Genomic DNA, 20,318 nt, shown 5'->3' on the forward strand with positions numbered 1-20,318 from the left:
CAGAGGGTTTTTACTTTGGCCCTCATCATTTGATCATGACCGCTCTTATTTACTTTGAAGAGAAAGTCCACAAGAAGAAGCTACAGAGAGCAGATGCCATTCCACTACTTTTCCTTAGGCTGCTCTGTCAGATATTAGAGCATTTGGGCTATCCTTCTGAGCCTCAGCTTGAGCGTAGACGCATTTGCCAAGAGATATTCACTCTCGACAAATGGACTAATATGACGGCTTATGTTGCACATCCAGGAGCCCCAACTAGGCCAGAGCATCCAAAGATACCATAGGACGAGTAGCCACAACAACCACAATAGGTACAGTAGGCTGAGATACCTACGGAGATCATAGCACCTGCCCCTGCGGTGCCTTCTACAGTGCTCACGCCTGAGGCTACATCTTCTACTCCTCCTACCACTCCTGGGACTTTACCAGTTGTACCAGCTACATCCGCGCCTCCTCCATCTGAGTCTAGTATCACCATATCCAGTTCAGAGTTCAGAGGCCTATGTCATACATTGCAGACATTGACCGCTACTCAGAGCGTCCTTGCCCAGTAGATGGTAGCCATACATGCACATCAGGATCAACTTATTGCCACCCAAACCCAACATACTGCCATCCTTAGGTAGATACAATAGCAATTGGGTATTTTATTGCCACCTGAGCATGATATGCCTCCTCCATCAGGGCCTATAGATCCATCTTAGGACACTCCTCCAGCAGAGCAGATTGTGCCCCATGAGGAGACTACTACATGAGAGATCGAGACTTCGATCCTGAGCACTCAGACTTCCACAGCCGAGCCATCGTCTCCACACGATCCTTCCACCACTACCTGATCATGTATCTACCTTTTTGTATTTACTTATTATAGTAGAACTCGTAATCCCATGTTTTTTATGTTTTATATACTGGGATTGGATGTATTACTTGTTCATAGTTCATATTGTACCTTCTTAAAGTAATACATATCCATTATTTTTTAGTATACTTGGCATAATAGCATTTTATTTCCTCTACTCATAATTTTTTGTTGTTTTTGAATCATGAGGTTTCTCCTAGACGACTCACTCCATGTCACTCAGGTGCACCACTTCCTTCCTGTATTTTTAATCACTCTTGCCACATTAAGGGCAATGTTCAGCTTGGTTGGGGGGAAGAGATATGAGGAAGGAAGTTTTGCTTTTGATGCTAAGTTATTTTAGTAATTTAGTTGTTTTTGCTTAATTTTTAATTTTTTTAAGTTTTTATTCTACTCTCCATGGTTATTAAGGAAAAAATTTCAAAATGAAAAGGGAGAAATTGAATTTTTGTCTTTTTACTTGACTTAGAATTTGTATTATGCTTATTAAAGTTGATGAATTGTTGAAACTTCTAGTTAATTCAACCTTATTTCTTCCGCTTTAAGCTATTCACACACTGTGCACACTAGGTTCCGATTATAAGATGAAAAACTATTTCACCCCCTTGACTTAGGAAAATTTAGACTTGGTATTTTTGACCTCATTTAATAGTGTTGGGACACCTTATAAAAGGCTAATGAGCCTATGAAAAAAAAAGAAAGAAAAAAAAAAATGTTTTACTTGCCTTGAAACCCAAGCAAGGTTTGAGGGGTACATAGTGAAAATCATTAAAACCTGGTGCCCTAAGCCTTCATTGGTTGGGAGTCACCGACCTCAATGCTTGTTACAAGGGTGAATAGGTGGAGTTTAACATACTGTAGGTGTTTGGGTATTCAAATTCATTCTCAAAAGTCCGGGGTAAAATCCGAGGAGTTAATGGTTGAAAAATCCTTAAAGCTTAATGCCCTAAACCTTAATTGGTTTGGAGTCATCGATGGACCCCCGTTACATGGAAAATTTAGAAAAGAATACCTTTAAGCTTTGTACTCCTACAATGAAAAAAATTGTGAACCAAGAGGTGCGTTCTTAGCCTATTGGAGGTTGTCAGTTTGCTAAGTGTTGAAAAAGAACTAGGTTGGGGGGAGAGATTAGTTCAGCATATTATATTCGGAAACTAATAAGTAACACATAGATTTTTATGGAAGAGTTAGGATTGACCCATTGGGAGTGGAAATTATTTTGAAGCTTAAATTTGCATAATGCCTTCTCATCATGAATTGTGATTAGACAAGTTATTTGATAACTCTTGTTTAAGTCTGAGTTTTATTTCTTTAATGTTTTATTAGAGAGGGTGATCATCATGTCACTTGAAATTTTTTTGAAGTGATCAACATGATGTTGTAAATTATATTACTGTTTATTTTTCTTTTTCTCTCCTTCATTGCTAAGGGACTAGCAATATGTCGGTTGGGGGAAATGATTACTAATAAAAAAAAGTGCTATTTTATAGTTTGTAATTAACTCTTTTAAACACTTTTGAGTATTAGTTATTACCTTTTAACTCAATTGACATGTTAAGGACCCTTGCAATCGTTTCTAATCAAAATGTGTTAAGGTTTGGTGTTTTTGATAGCTTTTTTATCACTAAAGCAACCTAAGTTGAGGGAGAGTTCTGTATAATCCATGGAAAAGCAAATGGAAGCTCATTTACATGAAGAATCCAAGCTTTGGAGCTTTTTAGTCCTTTTCCAAAAGCAAATCAAGAATGCAAGGAGGAAAAACAGAGAGAGAAATCTAACATGAAAAAATCCAAGAGGACAGAAACTGTAGGACACATTTCAATCACTTCTTGAAGTCCATTATGTGCATACTATATGTCGTTTCGAAGCTCAGGAAGTTAAGAGTCCAAAGCTTTAAACGGTGTGCAAATCGGAGCTAAAATGAAGAATTTATGGCCATTGGAAGACAACCACTCCAAGTTGAAAGACAATTTCGCAAGTTGCGAAATCACAAAATTCAATTTGCGAAATCAACCTTTTCTTGCGAAATGGACACTTTCAGCTTGCGAAATTTTCACAATTCATGTTCCAACTTGAAAAATCCATCTATGTGCTCCCAGATATTTGCGACCGACTCTTTTAGATTTTTGCTTCAGATATTTGTTGTTTAAATCCCTATTTTCTCCTTGTAATCCACCAATCATAGGATTCCTTAGTTAGGAAGTAAGAAGAAAGAGTGAATAACCTTTCTATATAATCAATTGTAATTTTCTTTTAAAGGGATCTCGAGAGTTTTTTCTCAAGGACCAACTTTTGTATAGTTTTGAAGAAAGTAATACATAGAGCTTTGCTCTGCCTTACCTACTCTTTTTGATTGTATTTTTCTTACTAGCCAAACAAGCTCTGAGGATGTTTCCTCAGAGAATGAGTGGCTAGGATTTTTGTCTCTTGGAGTGAAGGAAACTGGGTAAGGTGCCGAATGCAAAAATTGGAAGTTTTGTTGTTTTAGCTTTTAATGAAGAGAAAGTGTGACCCGTTAATGGTTTTTATGTTTTTAGCTAACTTGAAACACCTTAAAATCACCTGGGCCAACACTTGGTAAGGCAAGTGGTCTCTGTCCATTGAGATACACTAGTTTATCTCTTGCGAGCCTTTGGGAGGTGGTTTAAAGGTAGGATTTTCTAGAGTAGCCAACACTTGGTAAGCTTTTGGACTCCAAGGAGACATCCATTAGTTATCTCTTGCGAGCTTTGACGGATAATCCAAGGTTAAAAATCACCTTGAATGGCCAATACTAGGTGAGAGGTATGAACCATTGCAAGATGATTCAGTGACAGGGAATTAGTGTTTGAATCCATAAAAAAGAAGCACTTGTACCACACCGGTTCGGGAAATAACTATATGTTAAATCCCCAATGCAAGGAAAAGATTCAAGTGACCAGAACTCTCTTTTTGTAATAGGAACCTGAGCCCAGTGATCCAAAAACTCCAAGAAGGAACCAACTTTTGTATAGTTTTGAAGAAAGTAATACACAGAGCTTTGCTCTGCCTTACCTACTCATTTTGATTGTATTTTTCTCACTAGCCAAACAAGTTCTGAGGATGTTTCCTCAGAGAATGAGTGGCTAGGCTTTTTGTCTCTTGGAGTGAAGGAAACTGGGTAAGGTGCCAAATGCAAATATTGGAAGTTTTATTGTTTCAACTTTTAATGAAGAGAAAGTGTGACCCGTTAATGGTTTTTATGTTTTTAGTTAACTTAAAATGCCTTAAAATCACCTAGGCCAACACTTGGTAAGGCAAGTGGTCTCCGTCCATTGGGATACATTAGTTCATCTCTTGCGAGCCTTTAGGAGGTGGTTTAAAGGTAGGATTTTCTAGAATAGCCAACACTTGGTAAGCTTTTGGACTCCAAGGAGACATCCATTAGTTATCTCTTGTGAGCTTTTGACGGATAATCCAAGGTTAAGAATCACCTTGAATGGCCAATACTAGGTGAGAGGTATGAACCATTGCAAGATGATTCAGTGACAGGGAATTAGTGTTTGAATCCATAAAAGGGAAGCACTCGTACCACACCGGTTCGGGAAATAACTATATGTTAAATCCCCAATGAGAGGAAAAGATTCAAGTGACCGAAACTCTCTTTTTGTAATAGGAACCTGAGCCCAGTGATCCAAAAACTCCAAGAAACACTTTTCTTTGTAAGTAATTTTTGTTACTTTATCAATTTCACTTTAAAACCAACCGTTTCAAACATCTTTATGTTTTCTTTTTAAGGCTAACCTTGAAATGAAAAAACACCAATTCAGCTTTGAATTAATATCAGTTGTAATTTGAAAACCCATCCCAATGAACGATCCTAGAGCCACTATGCTATGCTAGCTGAGGCTATCCTAGTACATGGTGAAATAGGTTAAAAATTTTGTTGATTACTCTTGTCTGAGGACCGAAATCAAGGTACACCAGTTGATTGAACACCAATCAACAAGACATATGCCAGTTGGGCACGAATCGCTTAGATTGGTGGCGACCCTCCTAGTGTAATGTATACTCATGTTTTTTAAGCTTAGATGACAAGAAAAGTCAAAGAGACAACCCAAAGGAAGCTGATACACAAGTCAACCTTGGGTGCTGCTTTGGTTGCATCAACTATAGTGGAAATAAAAAGCTAAGGGATAGACAACCTGCTATCAGGACTCCTTATAGTAGTTATTAAAGAAAGAAAGCAAAAAAACAATAATCTTTTGATGTAAACACTTAAAAGTATAGTATTTTTGTGTATTTTGTAACACTTGATAACTTTATTTATGTTGCATTATTATTGGAAATACATATTGATTTTTAAATATTAAGAATGAGTAATTGTGATTGTCACATGCTAAGGGGACTCCACACATTGATGATATAATGTTAGGTAGGAGATGTAGGTGTAATATAGAGGATATGAATAAAAAAATTGTATTGTATGTGTTCATGTTGCTAAGGATTGTGCTCAAGAATCCCCAAAATCAACTTAACCATTACTGATGATATGTATTATGGTTTGAAAGTTGAAACAAGATGGTGAATTATACTATATAAAAGAATCCCCCACAAACTGATGGAATCCCTTATCCTATGCCAACATCCACTATAACACCCCTATGCATGAAACCTTTAATATGACTTGCTTGCATCCCATAATATGCATGAAGCCCCTACACTATGCATGCATCCTCAAAAACTTGCTAGAATCCACATATTAGTACTGCATCTCCCACAACAATGTAGACTCCCCCACCACATACCTATATCCCATAATATGCATCCCAATGACATGCTTGCATTCCCACAACATTCTTAAATTCCCCACATTATGTCTCCATCCCCCACAATGTGCCTGCGTCCTCCACATAACTTGCTTAAATCCCTCACACGACTTGCTTAAATTCTCCATATTATGTCTGAATCCCCCATAATATGCCAACATCTCAACATGGCTGAATCCCCTACTTTATATTTACATCCTCCACCATATACTAGCCCCTACATGACTTGCTTGCATCCCCCATATCTTGGTTGAATCTCCCACGACATGGTAGGACTTAACATTCCTTGTCTGTATCCCCACATCCCTTATATGACTTGCCTATATCCCTTACATGACTTACTTACATCCCCCACATCAATGGCCTACATCCCTAACATTATGCTTGCGTCTTACATGACTTGCCTACATCCCCCATATGACTTGCCTATATCCCTTACATGACTTGCTTGCATCATAAATTATAAACATGGAATAACATAACCAAAGGAACCTAAACCTTAGGTCCTTTTAGTATATGGTTTAAATAAGAATATTGATATGAAAATCTACTACTATTTATTTCTTGTTATTTTTTTCTTTTTTCACCATTTGAATTTTATTTTAAAAATTTGATCTTATGCTTATGTTTATGATCCCTTTCACTTGGGTATGAGGATAGAAATTAGTAGCAGCTAATGGGAATTCAATGTAAAACCTTTGAAAAGTGTTAATAAAGGTATTGTTATATAATCATGAACCAAAAAATTCTTATCTACGAGTGTTACATGCATGATAAACATGTTATGCATTGAATGCAAAAATGTGCATGCTAGGCAACATATAATAAATTCTTACAAGTACTAATATCACATTATTTAATTATTAGTAGTCAGGACATCATATAATGACTTAAGTGCAATCTATGCACATATTAGAATGTCATGTAATATCTTCAAAGTAATATCTCTATGATAAATTTAGCAATTAAGAAGTTAGAAAAGACCAAGGAACTCAATTTTATCATTAAGCTCTATATGCGAGTAAGAACAATTTTAAAACTATAAAGATACGTCTTAAAATCAAAAAAGAAATTTGCTCAATAAGTAGATATATAATGTACAAGTAGTTATAGGTAGGTCTTTCTATATTAATTTCTCCCTATGATAAGATTCATTGCCAAGCCATACTTACAATGCTATTTTCTAGCTTTGGATGTGATGCTTGTTATGCTAAGTCCTTAATCATTTGTATATAAAAAAATTGATTTAATTAATCATATTTCAACTGAGTCTAAATGAACTAAACCTCATCATTCCAAGCAGAGGCACAAGGCACCATTTACAAGAATTCAATAGAAAGGATTCTTATCTTCATAAGATAGAACAATTGCATAAAGTAATAGAATATTATAACATATGAATTAGCTCTTGATAATAGAAAAAAAAAAGAGGAAATAAAAGGAAATTGAGTAGAAGACCTATAGGAAGAGTAGGCATCCATGAACCCATGGTGTTTTGGATTGCTGAAACTATCTTATTCCCTCAATTAGTTCATCCATCACAAATTGCCCCCAATTGATGTCTTTATGGAAAGTGTCTTCATGTATTGTGTGTCATAAATCTCAACATCTATCAATCTTAGATGTTGGCGGCAGTAGTGTGGCATAAGCATAAAATGTGAAGGCCCTCCGAAACTCCTATGCTACAGGTAGGGAGGGGAGTTGTTCTTTGCAGCTCCAAATGTTGCCAAATGGATGCTCAGATGTGGTGGAGCCTACATGAAATATTTGACCACATGTTGGCAGGCTAAGTATGTCCCAAATAATAATTGTTGTCATCTTGATTTAATTGTCATGGCTTATGTCCAACCTCCTAAATCTAACGTTAAAATGTTAGATCAACCACAAGCAGAGGTTATGACTCAACTCATGGCATTGAATGGAGAGGAGACCTTCAAAGTGGAGGTTTCTTATGGCTTGTAGCATATCATTCGATAATTTGGTGCAACTTTTCCCATCTTTATGAGGGATAATTAATTATTTCCTATCATTAGGTTACTATTGTAGTAACTTCCTAATTTGTCGGTATGATGTCATTAGGTGATGGATGTCTACAACCAAATGATGTAATTTGAGGACCCAACCCAAAGAAAATTGTTCCTTATATATTATTAAATATTAGACTTATTATTTACATAATAATGGTTGCAAAAGTTGCATAGAAAAAACTTATTGAAAAAACAGCTAACATAAATGGTAAATTTTTGTTTTGTATCAGATGGTTGTCCATTCCTAAGCCATGTATTTAAAGTTACATCATTACCCGGTTCGAAAATGTAATGTCTGACTTGGATATCTCATACTTGAATGTAAAAAAGGTGACGGATAATGAAAAGTCATTAATTAATACAATATGAAATAATTGTAAAACCTTTTTTCATTATTTCATTTGTATACATAATGAGATCCCATTATGGTGATAGGTGTTCTTACCCACTCTAGTGAAGAACCATTGGAGTCTCCTAGTATACAATTTCCTTAATAGGAGAATCTAACGACTAGAGCCTCGTTCGAGAAGGAAGAAGAAACAAATGACAACACTCATTCATAATATTGTATCATATAACCTTAAATATGCTACTATAATAAATGTTAGAAAATTGAATGCTTTATTTATTTCCTTTACAACTCACACTACACCAAACACACAACCTTATGTTTTGTGCTTTAGTCAAATATTGTCCTATGTCTCATTGCATATAAAATGGATGTGCCAGATTTTGATTTGAGGGCACTCAATTTTGTAGTGGCTGATGTCCCATGCTAGACTAATGAATAAGATTTTGGCACCTCCATATGCACATCAATGTTATTTTCAAATTATAGTTACTTAATAATTCGACATTAGAATTGGTAAAGAGTTTCTCATCAACTTGTGATAGGTATGATTGTGGTGTATTTGTGATGAAATTCATGGAATACTTGTCAATGGGTGGGTTTTCATGAACAGTTAACATTGTAAGTTGGGTTTCTTCACAACTGATATGTCATATGCATAATAATATCCCTGAATTCTAGAATTTCCTGATGTGTTTAGTAAATGTGTATAATTGCAGGCAAACATGAAAAAATATAGGTTGAAGATAATGGGAAGAATGATGTTTTTTTAACAGAATGCCCTGTGAACCCTCATTTTTCATGTGCGTCCCCACTCAATGGCAAGACTCATTTTTATTTAGTGAAAAATTAGTTTTGGAAAAATTGGAGTTGCCACTTATGTTATTTTATTTTAAAAGGGACAATAAAACAAGAAAGAAAACCCTAAAGAAGTGACTCCATGGTTTAGGAAAAGCAAGTCTTGAAAAACCCGAGTCTTGGTTAGAGGATCAGGTTACCTATTGAGAAGGTATCTCTAAGAGGTAGCACCCCTCTAAGCCTTAAAGAGGTCTTTAATGACTAAGTTGAGGGAAAAGTAACAATTAATCAATTGATTGGAGGTACTTAGGTAGGCTAAGGTGATTTCAAAACTGGCATGCCAAAAAAAGAAATCAAATCACAATTGTAAAGGAGGGTTAGGATGTGTACCTGGACTGCCTCTCAAGCGCTATCATAAGATATTAAAGTTAACACAAAAATATAGCACACGACATGCATTAAATCAGAGCAAATCGAACAAACATCTAGGAACCTAAGGATGGAATCAAACATTGATAAGGCTCACAACAACATGCATGTTTATAAAATTCTGTAAAGTAAGTGATAGAGAGCTTACTTGGATATCATGCATAATTTATAAGATTCTTTCAAAAATGCTAGAGTGGTTAGGATAAGTATAAATTATATAACATATTTCTTATGTTAATATATAGTACCAAAGCCAAAATTGAGCCAAGATAAGTTGAATGACCCAAAAATAAATAACAAATTCAAACAAAGTACAAGATCATTAGCATGCAATTAGAAAAGGGAGCATCACAAAACAACTTCTAAAAAATGTCTTAGAGTAAAGTTTAATTACAAAAAAATTTCAGGAAACAACTCCTACACATCTAGAACAACATACTAAAAGCCAAACACTCATTCGAATGACAAATTGCAGTAAAGACATCCAAAAGTTCCACAAAGTCCAGATTAGATAAAAAAAAGTAGCATGCCTAAACAAATTTTTAAAAAATAATAAGATATCACATAAAATTGTAAAAAAAAAAAAAATCACACACATTGTTCAAAGTGTTTATATCACAGGAAAAATAAATCCAGGGTCGGGGGGTAGTCAAAAATATTTTTAAAACACTTCAACTAATCAGATGTCCAGATTCCATCATGCACAGTAGGTACGATTTTTAAATCATATCTCCCTAAAAATGTATACTTTTTAATATTTTATATGTCTAAGATCAATTTTAGGAAGTCTAGAATTAAATAAAAATATCGAATCAAATTAAAAAAGTCATGTTATTTAATTTATCTTCACAAAAATATTTTGGGTGTCCAGAACTAGGTGACAATAGAGCTCTCCTAAAAACTCATTTATATTTTCTATTCTAGAATTGCTTTCTAACTTAAACACAATTTTAAATTCAATTTCAAGAAGTGAGGAAAATCAGAAAAGTTTTGGATTTCTTTTTAAAAATACTCTGAAGTTGCTAAAGCGAATTTTAAAGCTAAAAGGTCAGTGGTTGAATGAAAACTAACAACAAGAAAGAGTTTTAAAAAATTTTCTTATGTAGGGGTTCCACCAATTCCCCAATTGATATACACAAATCTAGCTTAGAATTATCCCATTTATTTGGGACCACAAGCTTGGATTCGTGTCGTACTCAAAACCATAACTTTTATTGAAAACTGAGAAAAATGCGAACCGATTGAGACATGGTTGCATATTATTTAAGAAAATGAGATTTTGATTCTAAGGACTCTAAATGAGTTTTTGAAATGCACTTTAATGAGGAGCATTTTGAGAAAAGGTTTCTTTTTAAAAGAAAAGACATTATTTGCAAACGACAATATGCGATGATCAAACAAAGGCAACCCAGAGGAAGACAAAATTTCAAAGTAAAATTTTTAACAACTAGCCAAACCAATATGGTGAGAGTAGGAGCCAACCTTCATGAGTTTCCAATGGCTTCTGAAAAGTAAATTTGACAAGGAACTACCAAAGCAATAAACTATTAAAACTTAGATCATATAAGTTAATGAAGATATTCATCAAGAATTAACAACTAGGATTCAAGAAACACCTAAATTGAGAATAAAAAAACTAAGAACTAGCATGTGATCAACTAAACACACACACACATCTGGACTGAAAAAAATAAATTAGAATTGAACTAAATCGGAATTAAAAACATAAACTTTATTTTAGAGGATCAATCAAACTAATCACCTAAAACTCCGAAAAAACCCACGAATTGAAATTGGACCAAACAAGAGTCAAAGCTAACATATTTAAAAAGTGAATACAACAACTTTGGGTCATTTAGACTAACTTATTAAAATTTCTAAAAGAAAATACAAAATGAAAATTGTATCAATTAAGGATTAAAGTTAACAAATAACCAAACCTTTATTCCAATATTTATGAATAAAAACTAATAAGAAAAACTCTAACTTTCAATCCAATAAAAAAAAATTAAAACTAAAATCTAAACTCTAGAATATAAACTAAAATGTCTCTAACTTCCATTCCAATTAAAAATCAAAACTAAAATATAAACTCGCTAACTTTCATTCCAATTTAAAAATTAAAATTGAAACATAAACTCTCTAACTTTTATTCCGATTAAAAAAATTAAAACGGAAAAACAACCTCTAATTTTCATTCAATTAAAAAAAATTAAACTTGAAACATAAACTCTCTAACTTTCATCCTGGTTAAATAATCAAAACTGAAATATAAACTCTAACTTTCATTCCAATTAAAAAATTAAAATTGAAACATAAACTCTCTAACTTTCATTCCAATTAAAAAATTAAAATTGAAACATAAACTCTCTAACTTTCATTTCGATTATAAAATTAAAACTGAAACTAACAATTTTAAAACTTGAATAACATGGATCAATTAAATTAATAACTAAGAATTCTAAAAACAATCAATAAACTAGCATAAGATAAATCAAAACTAAAAAAAAAAAAGAAAAAAGAAAAAAAAAAAAAAAGAGGATTTAACTTACCTAGATGGCTATGCATGCTTCAAAACGACCCATAACGGTGTGTGGCTGTCTAGAGAGAACTGTCTTGGAGAGTCTCTCAAAATTTGCAGTTGTGTGGATGGAAGACTTGATGCGTGGATCTGGTTGTCTAGAATCTTTTCTTGCTTGGAGAATAGTGCAGATGGTTGCTAAGTTCTCGTGCATGGGCTTCAATATCCTTTTTGCAGTCGTGCGGAGATCTCTTTAAGAACCATGATTGGTGGGAACTGATCATGGTTCCATATCTCCTATGTAGGCTTCTACCCTTGGAAGCGTGCTGTGCATGGAATCTTCCAATGCGGGTTGTGCGTGAGATGCAAACTGCATCATCTAGGAAGTGGGCTGTAAGTAGTTATTCTCCATGCATATTGTTGAGTGTCCCCCAACCCATGGAGGTGCATGGCTGTTTGTCTCGAAGAATTCTCCTCTATGGTGTGTCCAAAGTGCCATTGGAAAGCCACAACTTTTCTCTCAAAAATCTGTGGTGCAGCCCCCTTCTTTTGGCACATGTGGAGGCTTTAAGGATATCTCTTGGTGTGCGCCATGTGAGAGTCTCATCCATGGAGGAAAGAAGGTGGCTGCATGGTGTGTTTTGTTCTCCCTAATGTGTACGTGGAGTTGTCTTTCACAATGGATAGCCTCCTCCTGTTGTGTGATAGTGAGCCTTAATGAATCCCTAAAACTCCCTCTTTTAGATGCTGACTATGTCTATATGCAATGCCTATAAGAGTTCCTTTCCTTTTCAAAGTCTTACCAATTTCAAAATTGTTTTTCCTCTGTTGGTAGATTTTCTTATAAAAACATCAAATTATTAAATTAAATAAATGAATAAAAAATAAATAAATAAATAAATAAGTAAATAAATAAATAAATTAGAAAATGATAAAATAATAATAATAAATGAATAAATAAATAACAAGATAATAAAAAAATAAAAAATAATAAATAACTAAATAAATAAATGTTATTGATAACAATAAAGATAAAATAAAATAAAAAATAAAAATACAATAAATGATTACATAAAAGTGATTGATAATAATAATAATAATAAAAATAAATAAATAAATAAATAAACGAGATAAATGAGCCATGCAACCATACAAGCCATGCTAAGAATGTCTAATGGGTCAAGTGTGCCTAAGAGGACCTAAGTGAACCTAGATGGACCTAAGGTGGTGCCTAATGGGCCGAGTATACCTATACGAGCTAGGATGAGACAAGGTAGGCCAAACTGAGTCTAAACTAAAGTGCACCTAAGTGAAGCCTAATCTAAACTTAAAGGGCAACCAAGGTCATAATGGAGCCGAATAAACCCCTCAACCAAAGTCTCCAAGGTGGCTTAGAAAAGATAAGTTACATAAGTAGTAATGGGCCACTAGGGAATTGCTGTAAAGTACCGAATAAACACCTAATAGTTGAGAGATTGCTTAATCTTTCGTCTAAGTTGTTGTACAATGGTTTATGATACCTTGATTATATTGTTTTTGCTCTCATTTTTGATATTTTGCCTTTTTTTCAAGCTCATTGATTAAATAATGAAATAAGGCTTTATTTAGATTTGAAATCCTTTTGTTTTTCTTTTGATTTCTCTTTGGGAATTTTGTTTTTTTTTTCTTTGTTTTTTTCTTTTCTTCATTTCAATGGTTTGGAATTTCTTTTTGATTGATTTTAAAATCAAATTTGAGATCTATAAAGTGTTTGTTTATTTGCCAAAGTGATTTTCCATAGAAAATGTCTTTTGAGGCATATTTTGGCCCTTTTTGATTTTTCTTTCAAGTATGGTTGTAAAACCCATTTTCAAACCCTCTTTGGCTGAGATTTTAAGCATTTTTAATGGCCAATTTTGTGGCCTAAGGTCAAGCCTCCTTTCATAGGCTTTGATATCACTTTTATGCTTAAGAAAATTGATGGTTGCTCTCATGATTTTTAATAGTTTTTGAAAGGTTTCCCAAAATGAATTTAGAGGATGATTTTCAGCCCATTTGAACCCTTTTTCATGGTCATTTGAGGCTTAAGCTCATGGTCATTTTAATCTCAATAAATTTTTTCCATATTGTTTGGTACATAATGCATGATTTTACATTAGAACATCCTCATTTGTAGGTGTTTCTTTGCGAATTTCAGCCCTATTTTCAAACTTGTATTTTTCAAATTTTATTGATTTTGGAAATATGGATAAATCTCACAAATCTCAATTTAATGGGATTATGTCAAGCCCTCATGAGCTTCCTTCCATGATCATTAGAAGGTAAGAGATGCAGATTAATCCATAGAATCAATTTAGGCATTAGTAAAGCCCACATTCTTTGATTTTTAAAATCACCCACTTGTTGCCCTATTTTTGCCCCTAAAATGTTTTATTAAATCTAGATTTTTTGTCATGTCTTAATTTTTTTAAAGGCTTAGTTTATGTTTTACACTTTTAAATGTATTAAATAATTTTTGTTTTGATTAAAAAACCTTCTCCAAGCTTGTGAATTAAATCAAATTTTCAAGATGTTCAAATTCTACCATATTTTTTTTTACCCAAAATATTTTTGCAATTTTAATATAGCTCATGGGAGTTTAATTATTTTTATATGTTTTTTATTTTATTTTATATTCTAGACCTTTTAAATAATGTTTTAGGCTTTGGTTTCACTTAAAAATCTTTTTTAAAGCTTGAGAATTAATTGTATCTTTTCTTACTTGTTGTGCTGACCCAAATTTGGTGTTGTGAAATACTCTTCAAAATTTGGGATTATTCATACATAATTGAGCTTTATAAATATTTTTCATGTGATCTAGATACTTTAATATTCTATGGTATTTTTATTTTTATTTTATATTACTTCTAAGCTTGTTAAATAATTCCATTTTTGCATGACTTGCTAATCTACCTTATTTCTAAGCAATAGGATGTTTAATAAAATCTGGGATAATTTGTGTTTGTTTAGTCCTCTTAGATTTTATTTTATTTTCATGCAATCTAAATTATTTTCCTGTTTTCATTGCTCAACATGTTAGAGAAAGGGTTCTATATGTTGCACATATTCTTCCTATCTCTTTTCCATTTCAACATGGAGTACATTGAACCTTTCATCTAGATTAGAGGGTTACATAGCAAGCAGAGCATCCATGCCTATTTTGGAAGGCGTTGTTATCATTTTTGATTATTTGCTTTGGACTTTTTGCTCTAAGTTCCTATAGATGGTGTCAATTGTTGATTCTTAGATATCCTTGTGCCTCCGCCTTATAGTTTTCATGCCTTCTCTTGAAGATTCCTGCAAAAGAAATGTTTGTCCAATGGTGTTCTAAGTAGACTCTTCTGACGATCAAGTCAAATAGAGTAACTCGACGTATTTAGGGAGTTGTTCTTACCTTTTTCCTTGTTACGTTGTTGTTATATAAGCTTGGGTTCTACAACCTCCATTTGGTTTTTATGACCCTTTTTACTTTGGTGTTCATTATATAATGTATTTAGCATTCATTAATGTATGTGTAACATTTGGCTATTTCAAAGTTGCTTGCAAATTCTATCTAGATTGCTTAGACAAACTTGGCCCAAGATGCTCATTTGGACAAACCCCTATTCGAAGTGGGGTGCTTATCCGAGGAGTCCATTACTGGTGTGGTGACCATAGTACCATGTTTTTAATTTTGATAATAAGGTCACATTTGGAACATTGAAATACAAAATAAATAAATAAAAAATTAAATCTATTTACCTCAGCCTAAGCCCTACTGGTGTCCAACCCAATCCAAAGGAACATATTAAAAAACTACTCTAGCTTATCCTTAAGATAAAAAAATTAGGATCTTGAAGATGTTGAACTAGTAGATCCCTATGAGCATTGAATGAATGAGTTAATATTTTTAGATTATTTTTTAGAATGAAAAAAAAAAATCATTAGTTTGGAAACTAAATATCACTCTTACTAAGATTTTAATACATTTTTTCTGCATAGTATTGTGATTTACTTTCATTTTGATCCTCTTTTAATTTCTAGTTTACATACCAAGCACACCTAAGAGAAGTAGAGACCCGATAAACAAGCAAATGTGGTAAATATAGTCTATGAGCTAAGTGAAACTATCCCAATCTTGCTAATTCCAAATGCAATCCTACTCGCCTATTAGTCAAAGAGTTGTTGTTTTTTCTCAACAACTTTCCTAATGGATTTAGGGTGGATTTAGATGGTATTGGTGTTGAGTATGGACAAGTAGAATTTACTGGAAGTGCATCCGCCAAGACGACTATCACAATAGCATACTAAATATTAAAAGGTGATGTTAATATAAAATAGAATAACAGAACAGGACACTAAAATATAATGTGAAAAAAATTAAGAGTGATATAGTTTGATTAAGGTTGATTTTTACAAGTAACTCAAGAACCAAATTGAATTAATCAGTTTTAATTAAATTGGAATGGATTAAAACAATCAATTAATTTAGTTCAAGTGAAAGTAAGTTACATTCAACTGGTCAATATCATTTTCAATAGGTAAAAAGTAGTTTCACGGTTACACATTAATAGAAATGGGCAAGAGACTATATAGTTAATTTAGTTTTCATTGGTTTAAAATGATCATCTATAAATTACACCGAAATATTAGTTTATTTTTCCTAAATTAGCATAATAATTTTTATAAAAAAATCAACTTACCTTACTTTTATTCGGCTCAATATTTTAAGATTCATTAGTTTGTTGTTTTTTTCGTCCACCCATAAACTATGTTTGGTCGTCAAAATAAGATAGGATAGGATAATATACATATCCTAGGATATTATTTTCAATGAGAAATATTTGATATTTGATATATTCCACTTCAATATTTGATATTTGTTTAAAACAAAAATTATATTGTATCACAAGATTTTCTATGAAAAAAAATATAAAATAAAATCACTTTTAAATTTAATATTGTTTGAAAATCCTTTCTTCATAAATTTATCATTTAATAAGTAATTTATTTATTTATTGATAATAGTCATAAATAAAAGATTTAAAATTTATGATAAAAATATTATATTATGTTGTTAAATTTATAAAAATATTTTTATATATATTAAATAATTCTTATATTAATATTATTTTACATTATATTTTATATATTTTGTTTTAATTCTTTTCATTTTTGAACTATCATTTTATATTTTGAAAAATGATTAATACAAGAATTAAAAAAATGGATGAGAAGAATAAATTCATAACCATGGATGTTTATAACCGCTATCTCAATTTATGATTATATGTCCCATGTATAAGGTATATAATTATAATAAAACTTTGATAAATTAATACTTAATAAATTGATAACTTTGATTAAATAATGTTTTTTTGTTAGTCATGATTTGAGTCCAACGTGCTAAATTAATAATTTGATACATTTAGAAGATGATACATTATAGAAAAATCAATATAGTTTTATATACGACTCACTTACTACATAAATTAATAATTCCCTAATATATAACTAATTCATATGATTTGTTTAGAAGAACTTTGTAAAATATATGTCCAGTGTTGCTTTTTTCTTCTTAAAATTGATATTGACTTAGATCTTATCTTTAACTTTTTGTGATGTGGGAAGAAGTACTTCTTGTGTAGCATTCTCATAAATTTTACAATAAAATGATATTAGATACAATATTTTGGAAAAATAAGAAATATTTTGATAAATTAATAATTTATTAATTAATTGATAAATTAATAAATTAATAAATTATTAATTTATTGATTAATTAATATACTTTTTTTTGGTCCTAAGGCTATTAATTTATTGAGGCTTAACTATAAAAGGTTGGACAATATATTTAATCACTTATCCTATATTTGGTTAAATGTAAGATTGAATATGTAATTTCATTTCTTAAAATATCTTATTTTATATTCGATCAACTAAACATAACCTTAAAGAAAAATATTTTTTGCAAGAATAAAAAAATCCTTGACTACTTTTCTTTTTTTATCAAATTGCGTCCCATAAGTCCTATGGCCCAAAAAGTGTGGGACAACAAAGGGAGAAAGATAACGACGGCAATAACAACCCATCTCAAAGTTTAAGGTTATGTTTAGTTCTAAAAGATTTTACAAAGAAAAAAAATCATTTTTCTTATATTTTGTTTTACTATGGAAAATAGTATAAAAAAAAAATCAAATACAATTGAAATTAGTTGTAGAGTTATACATTTTTTAAATTATTTAACATTTACACAAAAGAGTTAAAATAAGTAAAATGAATTTGAAACAACATATAAAAATAATTTATAAATTTTAATCTATATTTTATTTTTTATTTTTTTACTTTTATTTTTTCCTATTTATTTGCATTTTTCCTCAAATTTTTTCCAGAATCGAACCAACCTAAAAGAAACTAAGTAGAATGTTGAAATCTCACCAAATTAGTCTTCCACACATGATGAAGAGCCCATCGCAGTTGCCCATATAGACATGACCGCTGGAAAACAGCCCACCCAAAGGGCACAAAGCACTTTCAGCCCTCTTGGGCTCCATCTATGGACCTAGCCCAACAACTAGACAGAGATATGATTTTCATATAATATTTATGAAAGATATATTTGTAAAAATTTATTTTGAGAGTAGATTTAAGATGTTTAAGGTGTTTTTATAAAGTATAATAAGAAATAATTGAAATTCTAAATAATACTTTGAAAACTTTTATGATATGTTTCATTATAAGAAAATACCAAGGAAAGAAATAAATTTACTAAAGAAATGGTTTTATGTTTGATTTATCATGAAATATATATAATTTAAAAAATAAATAAAATGAATTTGAAAAACATGTAAAAATAATTTATTAACTTTAATTTTTTTTCTTTTCTTTTTCATTTTCTTTCTATCACGTTTTTGTTCAAACTTTCCAAAAACCATCCATAAAGTTGAATTTTATATTAAGTGCTACGTACTTCTAAATAATAAATTGAAAAAAGAATCATATTTAAGTTTAAAAATATAGCTCAACTGTTTTTAAGTTAAAAATTGATTTTTGAGAACTATTTTTTAAGATGTTATTGTACAAGCTCTAAAGCTCCCATAGGTCTTTTCTTTGGTTTTTCACAAACTAGATGAATGGCAAGTGTTGACTTACCCGCAATATTAAAGCTTTCATGGCATTTGAAGATATTTTCATAAAAAGGGAGCTATAGAGATTTTCCAAGGTGAAAAATCTTGCCTCCATATGAATATTTCTACCTTTCCTTCTCTTGTATTAGTTGATAAAAAAACAGCTCCTGAGAAATTTTTGAGTCGTGATTGTTCTATGGGTGATTCCAACTACTGATCTCTACACACTGTGAGCATTTAAAACCCTTTTAGAGTAATATGGGGCTATTTACATGTAAATCCTTTTTTGGTATGTATCAAAACACCTTCAACAAATAGATGAATCCCTACCAAACATTGACCCAAACATTGATATTTTAGTTGACTTGGTTTGAAAGAGCAACGCCATCCAAAAAGTCATGTGGAACTTTTTGGACTTGTAATTCCAAAGGTGAGTTCCTTGGCTATTGCTACCACTACTCTTATTTGGGTATTATCATCAATTGTAAAAATGCCACAACACCAATAAGTTGATGAATGTCATGGCAATGCTAGTGATAAAACATGAAAATTTATGCGGTACTATCATTTGAATATCATTAATTATTGTATGATAGATATAATGGAAAAGAAATAACATCAAAGAGAGTAAAACATAATTAAAAAGAAATAATTTTTTAAAGAAAAACATAATAGCTAGTTTTATTGGAATAAGTATAAGTTGTTAACTTGTTTTAAAAACAAAAGAAAAAATGAAAAGAAAATAAAATAAATAATTTTAAAAGCTATAAAAAAAACTAATAAAGAAGTATGTGATATACTTTTTATTCATTCCCAGATATATTTTTATTCATTCCCTTTCCACCACCCAATATAAAAAATCTTCAAGTTTAATCTCTTCAAGTAGGTGTTTTTAATTTTTTTTTTAACTTTTCTAAATTTTTTCATTCGGCAAATATATTCCAAATCAAGTGACGTTTGATGTAGTTAAAACTTATTTTAACTAATTTATAGTGTGTTTGATAGTGATTTTATAAAATATTTTTTGTATTTTTAACACTTGAATGATAAAAATTTTCAAGTGTTAGAAATATTAGAAACACTTTCTAAAATCATTACCAAATTGGCTCTCAATTGATGCTAGAAAATCATGGAAATCAAAATTGATTCAATTAACATTAGAAGCCACTAGTAAAACTCATTTTAAATGACTTCGCTAGTATCTTCTTGACATATAAATAAATATTTAAAGATTATATTATCCTTTTTAATCAAATATTTTTTTCCCTTTCTAAACATTTGCCTAAGCTTGTCCAAATGTAGACACTTAGAAAGCGTTCAAATACAAGGAAGATACAACTAAATTTTTCCTTTTTAATGCTACTTCCATATACTTTAACAAAAATACAAACAATCTTTTCATTTTCTCACCATGATTCTATTGA

The sequence above is a fragment of the Vitis riparia genome, unplaced genomic scaffold (genome assembly GCF_004353265.1).
Source record: "Vitis riparia cultivar Riparia Gloire de Montpellier isolate 1030 unplaced genomic scaffold, EGFV_Vit.rip_1.0 scaffold380_pilon_pilon, whole genome shotgun sequence".
Classification (NCBI taxonomy): Eukaryota; Viridiplantae; Streptophyta; class Magnoliopsida; order Vitales; family Vitaceae; genus Vitis; species Vitis riparia.